Raw genomic sequence first — 18,929 nt, 5'->3', positions numbered from 1 at the left:
TATATTTTTTATATCAACAAAGTGAAGGGGAAAAAAACGTTTCTGCTTATTATTTGGACTACGCAATAAACTTCAAGTGCCTATTTTAAATCAAATCAAAAACATTTCAGAGCTTCTCTTCGTAATATTTCCACCAAAATAGGTGTAATTTTTCCAACATAATTAAATACGTTTTTATTGGAATCGAGTAGAGATGGAAAATGAATATTTAGGTCAGTATTTCCTGATTCAATTTGCGACCGGTATTTTTCTACGTCTTCTATCTCGTTCTTTGCTAACTTCAGATTCTGTGGAACTCCTCACTAAAATCAAAATTATTCTCTAATTTGTGTACACAGCCTTCCAAGAATATATTTCTGTACTGGACATTGATGTAAATGTAAATAGTAGTTAGTTTGTAGGGTTAGTTATTGTCTCCAAATACATATTTAAAAAAATAAAAATAAAAAAGACAGAAAGAACAGAAATAAAGTTCTTTATATATGAAATGGAATAAATCATATTCTTCCCCCCTGAAGTTCATGTAGTTTCTTTAAAGAAATAATCGTATTTGTGAATTTTTCAAACTGAAGTTTCTAAATGATTCTTTATACTGTGACAAGGGGGAAGGGGAATTCTGCTGCACCTAGAATTTTTTGTGGGGGAGGGTAGGGTACAAAGGTATTTAACCATCCTCCCCTCTGAATTTGAGCTGATGTTATACACAAGTACCCTCGCGCGTTTCATAAACATATCACTTATAAAAAATGTTTGTTTGTTATTATCATCGCCTAGCATACCAATCAGTAAATCGTCACTGGCGCTATTAGGATATCGTATGAAAGTGCTGTTCTTATAATTTTGTAAACTATAGGAACAATCTATGTTTGGTAACATAAGCAACCAGCGTATTTTACCAAACAATATATTAAGCATATAATGCTTAATATAACTATTTATATTGGAAAAGAAATACCAATTTATAACTCAAAATTCTTTTGCAACACGCAGAAGTTAAATGAAACATTATTAAAAAATACTATTACTTAATAGTATTATTTAATTATATTAATATTACTTAATATTAATATAACTAAATATAAATTTTATGTAATGAATGTATATAAAAAAAAAAAATTTAAGAAAGAGGAGAGCGTTGTAAGATTTACTCATTTTCTTTATACTACTGTCCTCTTGCGATAATGAAATTTCTTTTTCTACATAATGAATTTGTATTTCTTTAAGCAAACAACGTCATGAGTGTATTTCTTGCAGCGATGCCGAAAGCTAGAAACTATTGCTATACGATCTTTCCCTTTCAATATAGTCTATGGGAGGTTTATTATGAAATCATGCATTTGATATGATATACGTTAACTATAGAATACGGATGAAACACTGGTATTTTAACTAACAAATAATGTATTATATTAATTTTATAATTTAATATCATACGAAGTTAACGCTTGCAATATTTGCAATCAGAAATTAACATATTGGCTTTTTTTGGTATCATGCGCAGATGAATTGTCAGAATGGGAAAATTTCAAATCCTGGATGTAATCATGATAGTTTCAGTAGTTTTTCACTTTATCATTACTAAAACACAAACCAATTATTGTGTTATTAGGATAGTAGTTCAACCATGCGAGAGATGAAAACTGGGTTACAGTAGCATTAAAGATAGTTTAAATAAAAGAGACCTCGTTGATCTTTACATCATTCTTCTAAATGTTTACTTCATGTGATAAAAATTATTACTGTGATGGAATGAATACCTTAGCTGCAGATAATTATTTTTCACCAGCGTAAAATATCTGTAAAAAAAAAAAAATGTAACAAGCTTCTTGCATTGTCTATGCTACTATTGTCTCGATTTAAACTGCACTGCCTTGCCACTCCATTATCTTTTCTAGTCAAAGCCAGGTTTCTTTGACTCTATGCTACTATTCATAAAATCAACCTATTTTTTTTTTTTAATGAAACGACGCATATTTCTTATGAAATTAGCATTCGTGCAGAAAAATGTGCATCAGTTTTAATTGGGTTTTGTTTTTCAGAAAATATTTTACTAAATTTTGAAACACATACAATTATTCCCTAGAGCAACTTTAATTCATAATGCGTGTTTACCATTTTGTTTATTCAATTTTAACTTGAGAATTGCTGATGACAATAAAGCTATTTTTAAATCAAATAAAACTAATGGTGCGCATTTTTATTATTAAAACCTGATGTATTTAGATAATACTCAAAAACTTTTGGGAGCATTATAGATAGAAAAATGAAATATATCAGACAATATATGGGTGTGATTATATTTTAATATAATTTCTTAAAAGAAGGTGTTTATTTAAGAATCTTTTTACGAAAGGTTTGATCAATAATATAAAAGTGGTTTTGTTACCACTTACTACTATAAAACTGAAAAACATGCCTTATATTTATATCATGCATGTTAAGAAATGCATCTAATCTGCTGGTGGAGTCGGCGAGTAAAGATACTACAATGCAGAATTCAAAAGTTGACTTTATCACCGGGAAACATTTATCAGTTGACCCACACCTCTTCAAACATATGCAAAATTTATTTGAGAGTTTAAAAAGAAGAAATGGGGGCATGAAGCGGTGAAAATTTGTTAAGAGATTGTGGAATGAAGAACTGTTATGAATGCTGGTATTTTAGAGCATGAAATTTCTATAATGGTCATATATTTTTAGTTCTTTAAGAAGGAGAAGTTGTAGCACTTAAAACACTACCTTGTGGATACGTGGTGCAGGGGTGAATCCTCCGCAATCTGTCACTGTCTACTCATGAGGAAAGTTCTATTGTCATGCTATAAGGAACACTATTCAAAATCACAGCATTTGATAAACAAAAGGTTTTCCTAAAAGGAGTAATTTCTGCTTAATTTTCCTTTTCTTTCTTTTTTCTTTTCAGAAGTGAACTGCATTTCTTTCCAGTGTTTTCATTAATGAAATGCCAACAAAAGCTATTGAGATTTCGTTATTTTATTTCAGTGCCAAAGAAGTCATAATTTACTTATTTGCACATGTAACTATTAGTTTAAACAAGTATTTTATGCATGATGATTTGTGCACATAATCACAAGCCATATACGCGAAAATATTTGTTAGATTATAATAATAAATTGATCTGCTTCCTTCTGTACTGGTTAATTAAAAATCAGTCAACGTATAAAATGATTACTAACTCGTATTCATATGAACGAACACTAAAGAATTTAAGTTCCCTAAGTTATTTAAATAAAACTATTGTATCAGTAAATCTTCCTGCGATTGCTAAGAATTAACAATTACCAAACAAGGGTGTTTATTTGAATTATTAGAAAACAATTCAATTTAATATACATTAGTCTTAGAGCAAACAAATAAATAATAATAATAATTCCATGAAAATGTCAAACGCAACCGAAAGATCGTCTTCATGAAGGTAATTAATTAATTTAATAATAAAACAGAATTATAGCGTGCATGCACACACACTGCAATTTACCTAATGACACTTTACATTTTTCGTGACTGTAAGTAGCGGACAGGAGGTCTCATTTCTGTTCGTTGAATTCTTATTGCTTTGCGTACCGCAAGTAATATTTTTAAGCTTAAGCAGAAAAGATCTTAAATTTAAAACTCTTTCTCACGCAAGTTATTAATTAGGAAAATACATGTAAAAATCTCAAGGAAAAGATATGCGGCCTGCGATATATAAATTTTGTTCGCTTTTTTGTTCCTTTCTTTTTTAATAATTTTATTCCCACTAAATTTATCCGTTATCATTACACTTCATTTCTCAGTGGTATTAAAATTCAAAAATTATACAAAGTTTAAGCATGAATAAGATTTCTTTGGATAGACGTCTCATCCCATTACAAAAATGAGTAAAAACGTGTTAGCTACATTCGGATCTAATTTACACACCCGAGCACCACCTGTTTTAATACTGATATACAATAGCTGTAATAGTTATTACATTTACTCCACGAAAAAAATAAAATCTCTCACTCTCTCTGTGTATGTGTGTGTGTGAGTGATACTATCATGCAGTCGCATGAACATACTCATACCTGTAAATCCAAATTTTATGTATATGTGAGGGAGAAAAGAAAGGAACTTGCATTATAATCGATCTATCCTCCCACCCGCTGTAGTTTTTATATACATATATAAAACACTACAATAAAATACTATTTTTCTTATGAATTATGAATTACAAATATCACTAAAATATCAAAAATTATGTTTTTATTGATTAATAAATCTTCTGTAGCATAGAGTTATGTTTTACTTTTTTGTAATTAAATAAAATTAATTTCTCCTTACATTTATCAACTTGCTTATGAAAATTACAATTAACATTGTATAAGTATTTAAGTTTTATTTTTCTTAATCGATTTAATGCTAATTAATGTTTGTGAACCCACATAAACATTAATGTGAGTTAAACACTTATTAATTATATTAAATTGATTAATAATATAATGATAAAAACATTAAAATTCATACAAATTAATCAAGAAGGCCTATTTTTACGAAATTACGTATTGAGCATATGTACCAGGTCACCTTGACCCATGATGGCTATATGTTTGTAAAATATATAAGTATTTATATATATATAAATATTTATATATATATATATATATAAATACTATGCACTTACATACATAAAATAAGCATATAATTTAAAAGGTATTTATTACTGAACATTTTTCGTTGCACTGCGTTAACGCTATTATTTCTTAATCATCTTTTGAAAATTTCATTTTCTGTTGTTTATCTGTTTATTTTAAATTGCATGCTCATTTATCAATGTATTTTTGCTTTGCCTAAGAATGTCACCTCTTAACTTTTGATATAAACTTGAAAACACGTCTCACAAGTCAAAAAAAAAGTCTCCCAGCTTAACACTTTTCAAATGCACTAATATTCCATTCCCATTATTATGATACATGAACTACCTCTTAGCGTAAGTTATTGCCGAAATATTAGTAATAATCAACATTATTAACTCACCAGTACTTAATTTGTAACTCAAGTACAAAATAAATTCCTTTAAAACAATCAATCTATTGCATAGCAAAGAAATCTGTGTTTTGTTAAAATAAAATACTAAATGAAATGAAGAGCTTAATACTGTTCACAAATACCGATATTACATACAGCGCCTCATCCCAAACTTTCATTTTTGTAGCAAAATAAATATACACATAATTTATTAATCAATTCGTAAATATTAATTTGTAATTCGTAATAATGAATTTAATTTTACATTAAATTTTCTTTAATTTAATTAATTATTAACAGAAAATAATAATAACAAAAAATTGTTAAAGAACTGTTTCCCCCCCCGATTTTCTCGGTGTTCCAAAGATTGCAACACTGGTTTCTGTTACCTATGTATTCAAGTGCGAAAACGGCAAATAGCAGAAGAGAGATCAAAATATGCCGACTAGACGAATCTCTAACTGCAGGAAAGTCTGCACAAACAAAAGCTGACTACTTAATCGGTGCAGTTGATCTCTTCTAGTTCTACGCGCATACTCGTACATCATTAACTAGGTAATAGAAGCCGGTAGCGCAGTCTTCGAACTCAAAGCAGACTCTTAAACCTGACCAGACGCATATCGTTTTAGTTTATTTCATTTAACTTTGCCCATAAAAATGTAAGCAGTGCTAAATTATTCAGTGTACCTGCAGGCCGTGTAGGAATCCTGCATAAACATCTGATGCACATAAAAAATATAAAAAATAAAAAATCCAGCTGGTCTACTAGAGTTGCGCAGTTAATAATGTGTGTGCAGTTAGTTCTTTACCAAAGACTGTTTTCTGTTAACAATTAAAGGAAATTTAATGCGAAAATTAGATACTTCAATAGTATTAATGATGAATTGTTCCCCGTAATTTTTGCAATAAAACCAATAGAAAGTTAGCATTTGGGGTGAGTGGTTGTGCGTTATATCGGCACTCATAGAAGGCTTAACTTGCTGTCCTGCTGCGACAGTTGTGTTCTTCCAAATTTACCTGTATATAGAATACTGCTGTACATAATGCTACCTCTTGCCTTCATCCATGTAGATAATGTTCAAGTTTATAGTTTTATACTAAAGAGTTTATCTGCCCGTTGTGGGCATGCACTAATTGCCATTTTTACACCGGTTACCACTTGTAATGTTGCACGTATGTTCTTGACTGAATAAAGTATCATTCAACTATCTAAGTGTCTGAAACTTTCAATGATTTCCCATACTTAGTTTATAATTATCTGCAGTCCTGCAACAAGGAAATAGCTGCATAGCTATAACCTTAGATAAACAGAATAATAGATTATAGATTCAACTCTAGTCGCTGATTAAAGAAACTTATATAGGCCTTTTCAGCCAATTCCTAAGTCAGTCAATCTGTTGCAAAGGTAAATATACGTTTCATTTTGAAGGAACTCGGGTTGTAACCTTGCAACCCAGGAAAGTTGACCTTCGAACTACGACAAGAATACTAAGTAGGCTTAAGAACAAAAATTGGCCGCATTTACATGCTGCATTGTAACCACCTTCTCGTCTACCTCAACATGAGTTGAAATCGTGGTCAGTACAAAGGATGGAGCCTGACTTTCTGAAGATTACCAAATCATTGTTGCCAGAAAAGGTTGGTCAATTGGTAGAGCGTCTGCTACTAATGGTTCACGAAAAAAGTTTAAGCAAGTTTGAGCGGGGGGTTAGTAGTTAGAAGGGAATCAATCGTTCGATGCTGTTGGCACATTCTTCCTCGGTGATTCTTTGGACTCCTTGGATGTGTCACATAATAATAATAATAATGTCTAAAGATTGCCATCGGTTCTCTCTGAGAAACAAAAATAACAATATGGTGGATAAATTTCTTACTACCTATCAAAAAATCTTCGTAAAAAAAGTCCCTCAAAACTTTAAATATTAACAAAATGGTAACTTCCATTATGCATCAAATGAGAAAAATATTGCATTCTTTATTATTATTATTAAAATTTATCATTATTATTATTAGTCAAAAATTATCTGTTATAAGAATTGGTGTATTATATCAAAAAAAAAAAAAAAATTAGCTAACGCCTTTTATTCTCATATGGCGGGGAGTCAATCTGGTAGCCACCAGTAGCGAATCAGAGATAGCTGGTCCAAGGCTATCAATAATTATACATGGCTTCCGAGAGGCGGTGGAGGAGTACCTTCATCTCATGGTCCGTAATCTTAACACTGTTTTTACTGTCTGAAAATAGTGTGGGTTGTATGGTCGATTTTCTTCATTTACGGGACAAAAAAAAAAAAAAAACTTTCCGGGAGAAAACACTCTTGCCTGTGCCAGAGATCGACTAACTCGGGAACAGATCGCAAAAAAGCTTAGTAAAAATCTCTAGTTCGCGATTAGAATAGAAACTTACCATGCTCTTTCTTCTGGCGGTCTAGGGCCGTGAATGGCACACGCCACTTCCACTGAGATACACTAGCACGTGAATTACTATATGAGAATGAAATCTTAAAAATGGGATTCGAATAGAATAATCGCTCAAAAAAATTCTCATAGGTCCTCTTGATATCTTATTTTTAAAGATGAATCAAGTGAATAAATGAAATACGTAAATATTAAATAAAATAGTGAATGCCTATACAGTCCAGTGGTAATGTTAGAACACCCAGAAGAAAGACCATCCTGAATCAAAACTAGTCACTAACCAGGGAAACTTTGACTATGCTATTTCATTATTATTATTATTATTATTATTATTATTATTATTATTATTATTATTATTATTAACGACCAAGCATCACCATATAGTATTAAGTGTCATTGTGGCAAGCTCATACTAACCCATATTCTACAATATCTAGTATAGTTTTCCTTAAACTCAGCCATTGTTAAAGAATTCACAACGGCCTTTGGCATCGCCTTCCAATCTTTCGCCACACGAATCCTGGCATTCCCGCAAACCACAAATGGGGACCTATTTTTCTTTTCCACCTCCTGTCATGAATTGAAAAATTTCATCTGCATCAATTTGTAAAATCCCTTTAGCAATTTATTCTCCTATCCTCATTGCATCAATTTATATTTCATAACCAACAAAACTTCGATCTATCCTTATATCATAAAATATCATTTTATTCAAGACATCCTAAAATATCAGTACTTCACTCTTATTTACTACTGCCTTCCCTAATTTTGCATCATCAGCAAACTGCCAGGTATTATTCTTCCTTTCATCTCCAATATACAATTACTATACAAACTAATCGGTGGACCAGCTCATTCTCTTTGATTCTACATTAAAAAATACTCCTTGATGTCTGTATGTCAGTTTTCCCCAGCCTCTTATCCATATTATCCACTCAATAGTCATCCTCATTTACTCCAATTTAGTTAACAGCTGTTTTTTTTCCCTTTTTTCCCCAGTTGATTCGTGAGTTCATGAATGCTTGAAACAAGCAAATCGGATTATTTTTTCTCAGAGAAACTTGGCATTTTAATAATTTCCTTCTCAACTTAGAAATTCCACCATATAACGTACACTGTTTCAAACAATAACAAACTGCTCAAGGTTTAGGAATACGATTAGATCATAGTAGCCTGCCATGCTCTCTCTCTCTCTCTCTCTTCTCCTTCTAAGTTTCAGAATCGTCAGTAGGAAAGAGAAAGACCACCTGACTGATGTCAAAAAGGCTAGTTGGAGCAAAGCAGTTCAAGCAATTTGCTTTGGAAAACGAAAGGGGTAAGAGAATTAAAGAAAAAACTCTTTCTGTTAGTCAGAAAATATTTATTTTCACAGTGAACTAACATTTCTTAATAGACACAAGCTTAAGCAATAACAGTAGCAACAATTGAATAAGAAGTATCTTTTCTCATTTCTTTTAGGAATGATATCCATGCAATAGTCCTACAGAATAACTATAAAATGAGCAATATAACTGAAAATTCGCAGTGATATTTAAGTATATAGACTTCACTTACACAGCCCTGGAATTATATAAGTTGACCTTGTTGTAGCTTAACAATTGCGTTATAAGAAGAATAAAAATATATTTAAGGTTTTATCAGAAGCTAATTGTCGTCCTCATAGGCCGAGTGGTTAGTGCATCTAATCTCCAACTAAGAGGCTCGGATTTCGAGTGCCACAGTGGGCATGGATATTCATCATTATCTTTAGGTGGAGGATGAATTTCATTCCCTGGTGATATCACTTTCCTGCTGTCTGGAGTGGCTTAAAAGAGTTTCATGTCTAGTGTCTGGAGCAGGTTTTATGAACAATGTAAAAATAAATAAAAATACAAAGAAAAAAAATCTTAACCTTCCTGTGGTATGAATGTATAGGTTTACAGAAACATTTCTGAGTGAAAGCCATCTAAAAAATAAAGAAAGAAATATAGCAAATTGCAGCTCTTTGGGAGTGGATTTGCATCCATAGAACTAGGTTGCCAGATGAAAGCCGTTCTAAGGCCGATTCTAGTCACTTACTATAGGAACTTTTCTTATCTTTCTTCAACTGGTTCCTGGGTTAGTCGATCATATGCAGAGATAAACAAGATATTTCTCCTAGAAACTCGGGATTTTCGTCCAGTAAACTAAAGAAAATCGACCATAGAGCCCACACTATTTCAAACAATAATATATTGGGTGAGGGTTATGGACTATGAGGTGGTGACGCTTGTCAGCTGTCTATTCACTGGATATAATTTGAAATTAGTGATTGGGCCAGCTAATTCTGATTGACTACTGGTGGAGATTGAACTTCCCTGATCATTCTCTAAAACGTTACAGCTAAAACTATTCCCTGTCAGATTAAAAGATGTTAGCTGATTTTCGGAGGGAAAGGAAAAATGCTTTATAAGATGGAAATCCTGTGTAGTTCAATGGAAGTGGAGTTTGCACTCCTCAGCACTAAACTGTCCAAAGATAGACTCAAGTCTAGTCGTCAACTAGAGGAACTTTTTTCTAAGCCCTCTGGCACGGGCATGCAGGATTTTTCGTCCCATATCATGGAACCCACATTATTTCCGACATATACGGGAATAACAGACGTTAGCTTTTAGTTTTTTTTTTTGAAGATGGACATCACAGTTCCAATATAAAAAATGTACCTCACTGGGAAATCGCTCACTACAATGAACGTACAATGAATATTGTCATTGGCATTCCTTAATGTGGAAGTATTATTATCATCAGTCTTCAAGCGATTAATGTATTTGCATGCTCCACTCTCTCCTTTTATCTAACCAAGAACCAAAATGAAATATGTAAACAATGATAACAGCAGTGCGATCAGGATAAATCTCTGTCAATAACTAATTCAAATAAATAAACTAATCCAAAAAATTGACACACATCAACATTCAGAGCATAAAGTCCAACATACTCGTAGATGATGTCCATCAATTACAGATATCCAAACCAGACTTCCTACTTTTTGACAAAAATCCAAATTGCAGCTACATTAACTGTATTCTAACTTCATGATTCATTTCACCAAAACTGTAACATGCTTTTTTTAGATCTAAGATTGCTTGCCACAGAATGGCTAATTTAAAATTCCCAGCTTTAGGCATCCTCAAGCAAAGGATTCCTTGATCTATTCAGAAACATAGTTTTGATATATTTAGCGCTCTCCAAATTCCAAAATCTACTCTGACCTCCGCCTTCTGAACAACGATCCTCGAGTTTCTTCATTTCAGCTTTCGAAATAGCGATATTATTTTTAGGATCTCTTAATGTCCTCATCTCAACTAGTTTCCGACTTCCAAAATCACTGAGCAAGGACGTGATGCAAACGTTTATGCTATAAGCAATGACCTAAGTTAAATCATATATCTACCTACCCGAATTCCAGACACACCTCTCTACTCTCCCAAATTCCCCTCGATCTTTTTTGAACGATTCTCCTTCCAAATACATCCTAGCGATCATCTCTTCTATTGGTAGAAATCATCATGCTTTCGGCACTAAAAAGTGCTAAGCAGGGAACATTTGGAACATCTCATTCTTTTCTTTCATGGTTTCATTATTGTTTCTGCCCTTCACCTAATTACTGGCTCTGAGCAAATCACAGAAATTACTTCATTAGTATGAAGACCATCAGTCCTATTCTGCCCAAAGTTCGAGTCCACTTTCCAATCCCGGGTTCATCAAAAGATGTACCAAATCAATACAAGGACAAAGAAAAGCTTGCCACAAGATTTGTGGCTTGCAACAATAACCTAATCACAGATTTGTGCTTAAGCATAAATTAAGCAATAAATTCAAACCAACCAATAAGAAACCTAAATACGACTTCATAAAGGCCAATAGCAGAAAAAACTTTCTTCCTGTGCAAACGGAAGCTATGTCTTTCATTTCTAGCAAAGATCATCTCATTGGACACAATTTCTACTAACCTACCTTTCCTCCTTTTCTCTCTCTCTCTCTCATCCAGACTACACTCCTACTATCTATATCTATAGCTGATCATTTGACATCAGTTTTTCCCTCCAACTCGTGCATAGATGAAGAAGGCAAATGTTTTAAATACCAGATATTCATTACTTATGTCTCCTGTTATTTTTTTCCTGGAAGATATTAGAAGAATACTAAGCAAATTGAACACTAAAAAGCATTTCAGTCCCGATGGCTTCCCCCCCCCCCTTCCAAATTGAACTTAAGCATTGTGCTCCACAACTAACATCTGTTCTTTATTTTCGCTAGAATATTTTCTACCCAGGTGGCTCTTATCTGAAATAAAATCAAGCATATATCTAATGTATACAAAAAACAGGTAAAAGACTATTTTCCAACTATCAACCGTTTGCCTTCACCTTACTCATCTCCAAAATATGGAGATAGTCATCAATCAACGTCTCCACTACCTTCTATGTAGTGAAGCAGTTGAATTAACTGGAGAACTAGAGGCAGATTAACTGGAGGGGTTCCAGCATTCTAGTCCCTCACCAGAATGGATTCTGTCAATCTATACCCAAGGCTGACCTCCTAATCTTCATCATCCTTCACTGCACGCATTCCATGGAAAAACAATTTGGAGAAACGGATGATGTTGCCCTTCACACTTCTAGGGCTTTTGATCATGTTTGGGATCGCTGCCTGCTATGCAAATTGCCATCTTGCCGAATTGTCTATTTGATACCGTGTGTAATGTGGTCGCTAGCTTACTCACTGGTTGTGATAAGATTGTTGGTATTATCCTCTCGCTTTGAGCTTGATCATCAATGCAGGAGTGATGCCACAGACTTTCTCTTTTATTGCCTAAGTTCGTTCTCATATATACAAACGATCTACTCTGGAGCACCACTAATCCTACCTAAACCTTTGTTTCTTCAAACCTTTCGATGGAATGTGTTCAGTGAGGGATGATTAAGGTTAAGAGGTCAGCCTTAGGTCTAGATTGACAGAAACCATTCTAGTGGTCGATTGTTAAGGGATTAAATGCCAGAGACCCTCCAGTTAATCTGCCTATAGTTCTCCGGTTAATTCAATGATGACTATCACCATATTTTGGAGGCGACTAAGGTGAAGGCTATCGGTTGATAGTTAAACAAGATACTTTTATCTTTTTCACCCTTAAGTGCTATCAATACAAACTCCTCTCTTTCTCTCACAGAAAATACAGCTCTCCCTCCCTCAGCCTCAACAATATGCAAATAACGGGACAACTTGGACTGATATTAACATTCAGTGAATATCAGTTTTTTGTGGCATATGCATACAGTAAAAATAACTTTCTCAGCCTCTAAATAACTAAGTTTTTCTTTGCTCAAGATGCTATATTTAACTACCCAGCTGCTCGACACAAATTCCAAAGCCTTTCATCATTAAAATACTGTTCATGTGTATTCTAATGATGAAAGTTAGAACACCTTATTCAGGGGTCTTCAACCTTTCAGACAGTGTAGGCCACATTAAAAATTTCAATGAAGCCCACGGACCACTAAGCTATACTGTTGTATTCAGAATAGTAAGATGTTTTCCAGATTCACAAGGAATGATATGCATTTGATACTTTACATAAAATCCTATAGAAATAAACAAACTCAGCTTTAAGAGAGTAGGTACGAGTCGGGTTCATGATAAGTAACTACAATCAATACTTGAAAAAAAGATAATTTACCGAATATAATTTATCATTCAATTTTTACAATGTGGGAAACTTGGCGATGCTTTTCCTTGACCAACTTGTGGATGTTGGCATCAATGTTGGAAGTCGCTGTGCGCAGAGTATTCTCGAGATATTGGTCCGTAATCTGAGTTCTTGTCTTGGACTTCACATGCTTCATTCTGGAGAAGAACTATTCACATAAGTATGTGCTTCCTAACAAAGCACACATCTTCAAAGCATGCCAGCGAAGATTAGGGACACGGCAAGCCAAGGGTATTTGCCGCTAGGGTGCAAACTTTTGTTGGCTGCCTCTAATACTGCATTGTATAATCCAAATTAGATATTAGCTACATTAAATGCCGCCCAGGTGCACTGCACCCTGGCGACAATGCCTGAGCCTGGCATTTCGGCAGCATTGACACTGAATGACATTGAAAATAAATCTAAAGAAGACTGTTGGTTACGAAAATCACTAAATCTCTCTTCGAACTCACTTCGCAACACGGCTAATTTTGTAGCGTATTCATGAAGAGACGAAAAGTTGGACTCAGCGAGAAGCTGAAAATAAGTTAAGTCTCTTTTTTTTTGCGAGTTATGCCTCCCAAAGTTTGAGCTTGGCCACAAGTGCTTTGATGTGATTAAACACAGTGTGCACCAGTTGATCTTTGGATTGTACCCACGTATTTAGGTCATTCATATGCAACGAGATGTCGGTCACAAAGGCAAAAGTCTGTTATCCACTTCGGATAGTTGAATTCTGCAATCGGATTCCCCTTGGTTTGTATGAACTGCTGTATTTCGCTCCTTAAGTCAAAGACTCTTTTAAGAACTTTCCCTCTGCTCAACCAACGCACATCACTATAATAAACCACATCGCCGTGATCCGTTTCGCACGCTTGGGTCAAAAACTCTTGGAATTGACGATGATTCAATCCTTTTGCCCTAATAATGGTCACGGCAGTCACAATAACTTTCATGACATTCGCAAATCCAATAGCTTTCGCGCACAAATTCTCCTCGTGGATTAAATAGTGGTAATGGACGAAATCTTTTCCTTCTAGTTCCAGTTCTTCCCGTAGCAGCGCAACAAACCCTTCGTTCTTTCCCACCATAGCAGGGGCACCATCAGTTACCACACCCTCGAGGTGGGTTAAGCTGAGGTCGAAACGCTGGAGCGTTTTCTTGGCGGCTTCAAGAATATCAGTGCCTTTGGTCATTCCTTTCATAGGTACGAGCGCTAGCAGTTATTCTGTCAAAGTGAATTGTTGATCAGTGCCACGGACGAAGATAGCCAGTTGTACTGTATCCTTCACATCTGTATTCTCATCTAAAGCAAGTGAATATGACGTAAATTCGGAAGACCGTTTTTTTTTTAAAAAAAAAAAAAGTTCCTTCAATGTCATTGCAAGTTCTTCGACACGTCGTGCTACAGTTACCCAGACAAACTCGGTTTTTAAACCCTTCCTTATTATTTGGGCACAGAATATCCCCAGCAGCAATGAGACACTCATTTCACAAACTCGCCGTAAAGAAAGATTTTGATTTTTTTCAGCGTTTACATAACTGACTTTGACGCACGCTTAATTAAGTGGCGGCAGGTGAAAATTTTAAGTGCTCCATATACCAAAAAAAAAAAAAAAATTGTTTTTTCTTAATCAGTAAGGAATTTATTAATAAATAAATTTACATATTAAAAAAATTGCTTTATTAAAAATATTTCATCCTCACCACGAACAAACACCAACAATAGAAGTTTCGTATCAATAGTAATAACAAGCGCAAACGAATATCGGCGTTAAATCGCAGTACATTTGTTTCGTGTAACGATTATTGAAAAAAAAAAAAATCAGCTAACGCCTTTTTATTCCCGTATATATAGGGAGTAGTTGAGGCCGTTTTTTAGCCCTAACTAATTTTTGGAGACTGAGTGGGCAGTTCAATCTCCACTGGTAGCCAATCAGAGATAGCTGGTCCAGGGCTATCACCAATTAAGCGGCACACAGTGAAAAATGATGGCTCAACAAGTGCCGCCATCTCGTGGTCCCTAACCCTAACACTCGTATTTAATGTCTGAAATAATGTGGGTTCTATGGTCGATTTCCTTGAGTTTATGGACGAAAAACCCGAGTTTCCGGGAGAAAAAACCTGTAACGTAACGTGCAATGACATAGCTGGTCCAGAGCTATCACCAATTAAGCGGCACACAGTGACAAATGATGGCTCAACAAGTGCCGCCATCTCGTGGTCCCTAACCCTAACACTCGTATTTAATGTCTGAAATAATGTGGGTTCTATGGTCGATTTCCTTGAGTTTACGGACGAAAAACCCGAGTTTCCGGGAGAAAAAACCCGCTTACCCATGTCAGAGATCGACTAACTCAGGAACCGGTCGAAAAAAGGCTTAGAAAAATTTTCTAGTCGCCGATTAGACTCGAAATCAAGTCTTCCTTCGTGCGACCAAGCGCCGTGGTGTGCACGATAATTGAAAATATATAATTATTTTCATATTTTCAACAGTGACGCTCATCATAATTCAGTCTTGTATCTATAATAAATAAATAATTATATGTTATTTTAACAAAGAAAATCAGATAAAAAAAAATAGTTCACCACGAACATGCACCAATAATAAACGTTTCATATCTCAGAAATAACGCACCAAGCATGATACACTGCCCAAACGGCGGTGTATCTAATGACGTGACGTGCAATGACAAGCGCAAACGAATATTGGCGTTAGATCGCAGTGCATTTGTTTCGAAATCTAAAGCATTAATCGAACAATTCCAATTATCAACTATTCAAGCAGTGTCAAAACATAAGCTGTAAACTTTAACATGTTGCATTGCATCTATATAATGTTTAAGCATTGTTATTATTTATAAACACAGACAAAATTTAAATTTTTCAGTTTTTCCTTGGGGGTGTTGCAGTGCTTATGTACTAGCCGCCACTGCTTCGCTCTCTTCCCTCTGCCTTTTAACACCATGCAGGCATTTTAAATCAATTCGAAGACGGTCCACTTTGTCCACACGAAGCCGCCCTTGAAGGTGATCGAAATTGGATGCATGCTTTGTCTCATAGTGTGTTTTATATTGCATTTTTTCGATTCTGATACTGACTCCCGACAAATTAAACACACTGGCTTATCGTCGAACGGCAGAAAAAAGTACAAATTGGTCCACTTTTCATTAAAAACCCAACAAGGATCACTTGATTTACACTTTTTACTCATAGACGCCATAGTGATGGAAGGTGAATCCAAAAAAAAAAAAAAAAAAAATGATCCAAAATGGCCGTGTAACGGTTATTATCCACTGAATGTCTCACAGTAATGACAGACTGTGGATGAGATCCTGTTTTATTTATATGAAAATAACGAAGTATCGAGAACCTTGGAGATGTATTATCTAGAAAGCACTAGACAGGGTACTCTAACTAACTACTGCTTCAGTTCAGTCATCTACCTGCGACGTTAGTACTAGTACTTAAGCACCGTTTGGCACTGGTTGATGGCTGAAGAAGCATATCTATTTAATATTTATTTTTATAGGATTTTATGTAAAGTATCAAACGCATAGCGTTCCTTGGGAATCTGGAAAGCATCTTACAATTCTAAATCCGCAGTATAGCTTAGTAGCTCGTGGGCTTCATTGAAATTATTTTTTATTTAATCGCTTTTAATGTTAACTAGTTATTTTTTCAAAATGGTCGGCAGGCCACGGCACAGAGCTCCGCGCGCCATGAGTTGAAGATCCCTGACCTAAATCCTCCCTAAAATTCTCAATGCTGTCTAGAATAGAGTAATTCTGCTCAAAGAGGATTTTACTCTCATAGATTCCCTTCAACGTCCATCTCATAGACGCTATTTCAGCTCTGTCTGTTTCAGTCTCTTCTACAGATACCTCCATGGTCATCACAATGGAATGGCAACAATCGCCTTCACATCCAAATGAGCTGCTCTCCAACATCTGTACAAATGCACATTGTACAAATGCAAACACATCGAACCTGCTTTTTTTCTCCACATTTATTTCCATCTACCACTGTCCTCTAGAACAAACAGTCTTGCTTAAAAAATGTTTCCCAGCAACTACACCCTGCCTGCGACTCTTCAAGTAAAAAAAGCAATAAATTTCTTTTTTCTCAATCCATACCCATACTCTACATGTAGCAATAATATGCTATATGGTTTACCTTTCTTGTATGGGACAAATATAAAAATAATTCCTGATTACTCTGCCTCATTACCAAGCAGCTGCATGTTCCCTGTCAATCCCTAATTAATGTATTGATGTAATGATTGAATAATAATGGATTGGTCATGTTAAATCTTGCAGATCCCCATGTGCCACTTTTTGATGTCAGTGAACCATCCTTTTATTCAAACTAATAGTTTATAATCCAATCCCATATACTCCAACTTTTGCAACATCCTTCCATGCTGTATCCTGTCAAATGCCTCAGCAAAGTTAATAAGCGTCATGGTGTCACCTTTCTCGCCCTCTCTAACTCATCCGTAACATTATTATAAAATGGAGTTACTCATCATACTCGACCTTTCCTTAGTAAACTCATACTATTCATAGCAAAGAACAGATTCTTTATAAACCACTTCGGTATGCAGTCTCTTATTATCACATTACTACCATCACTACAGCAACATTGATAGGCCGACAGTTAGACACATTGGCCTCTGCACAACACTTGCAAAGGTATCATTATAAATTCTTTCTACTCATGCGGAATGTTCCTCATGCTGAAGCTCAAATTATACATCGAAGTCAAAGGCAGAATTACTTCAGCTGAAAACGATTTAAGCATCCGTAATGATATCTCACCATTCCCATTGCCGAATACTTAGTTACTTTCTGCAACAACTCTGGTACCACCATCTCATTCACCTGTGTATCTTCATTTGTGTAGAGGTAACAATGAGCTCCATGTTGCAACTTCTAGGTTGATAACTATTGGCAAAACGGAATAATCATTAGCTGTAGAATCTCTTCTGAGTTTTGCCATTAGCATAAAATTCCATTCACTAGTTATTTCCTTCTTTCTTTTACTTAGCATAACGATATAATTCTTTTTGGTTGTCTTTTGCTTACAGACTTTCTTTTCATACTCAGAGTTAGCTTTCGGTATAATACTTGTAACTGGCTTGTACTTATAATTTGATACTTGAAAATGAAATGACAAGGCTCAGGCCTTATACAAGGGTAGTCTGAAAAGTTCTCGGGTTAACAATGAAAAAAACGAATTTATAATTTCAAAATTATTTTTAATTTTCAATATAATCTCCCTTAAGATTAATACTTTTATTCCAGCGATGCTCCAGATCCATTATCCCGTCCCTGTAGCGGTTTCAGTAAGATCTGCAAAACACTCCTCTTCAGCTGCAACCATCCCTTGATTCGAAGAAAAAGCGCTGACCAGCGAGGAAGAGTTTTAGTATTGCGAAGGGATAGAAGTCAGAGGGAGCCAAATCTGGGGAATATGGTGGATGTTCCAACAATTCATAGTGCAGATCCCTTAATTTTCACATTGTTAAAACACCTTTGTGGGCAGGTGCATTGTCCTGATGAAAGATGATTGTTTTCTTTTGCAAACCGAGTCGTTTCTCACGAATCTTTCCGTTTAGTCTGGTTAAAGAATCGGAATAATATTCCCCGGTTATAGTTTTACCCTTTTCAAGATAATTACTAAATTAAATGAATTGAGCATCACAAAACACCGATGCCATGACCTTTCCTGCTGATGGAACCGACTTTGTCTTCTTGCTCTGAACAACCGGCTTCTGTCCACTGTTTTCATTGCTGTCTGG

This window comes from Typopeltis vanoorti, chromosome 9 (assembly GCF_054136105.1).
Source record: "Typopeltis vanoorti isolate ZY-2024b chromosome 9, IOZ_Tvanoo_1.0, whole genome shotgun sequence".
NCBI classification, from domain to species: Eukaryota; Metazoa; Arthropoda; class Arachnida; order Uropygi; family Thelyphonidae; genus Typopeltis; species Typopeltis vanoorti.
The sequence above is the reverse complement of the archived record's forward strand: the minus strand, read 5'-3'. Positions refer to the sequence as shown.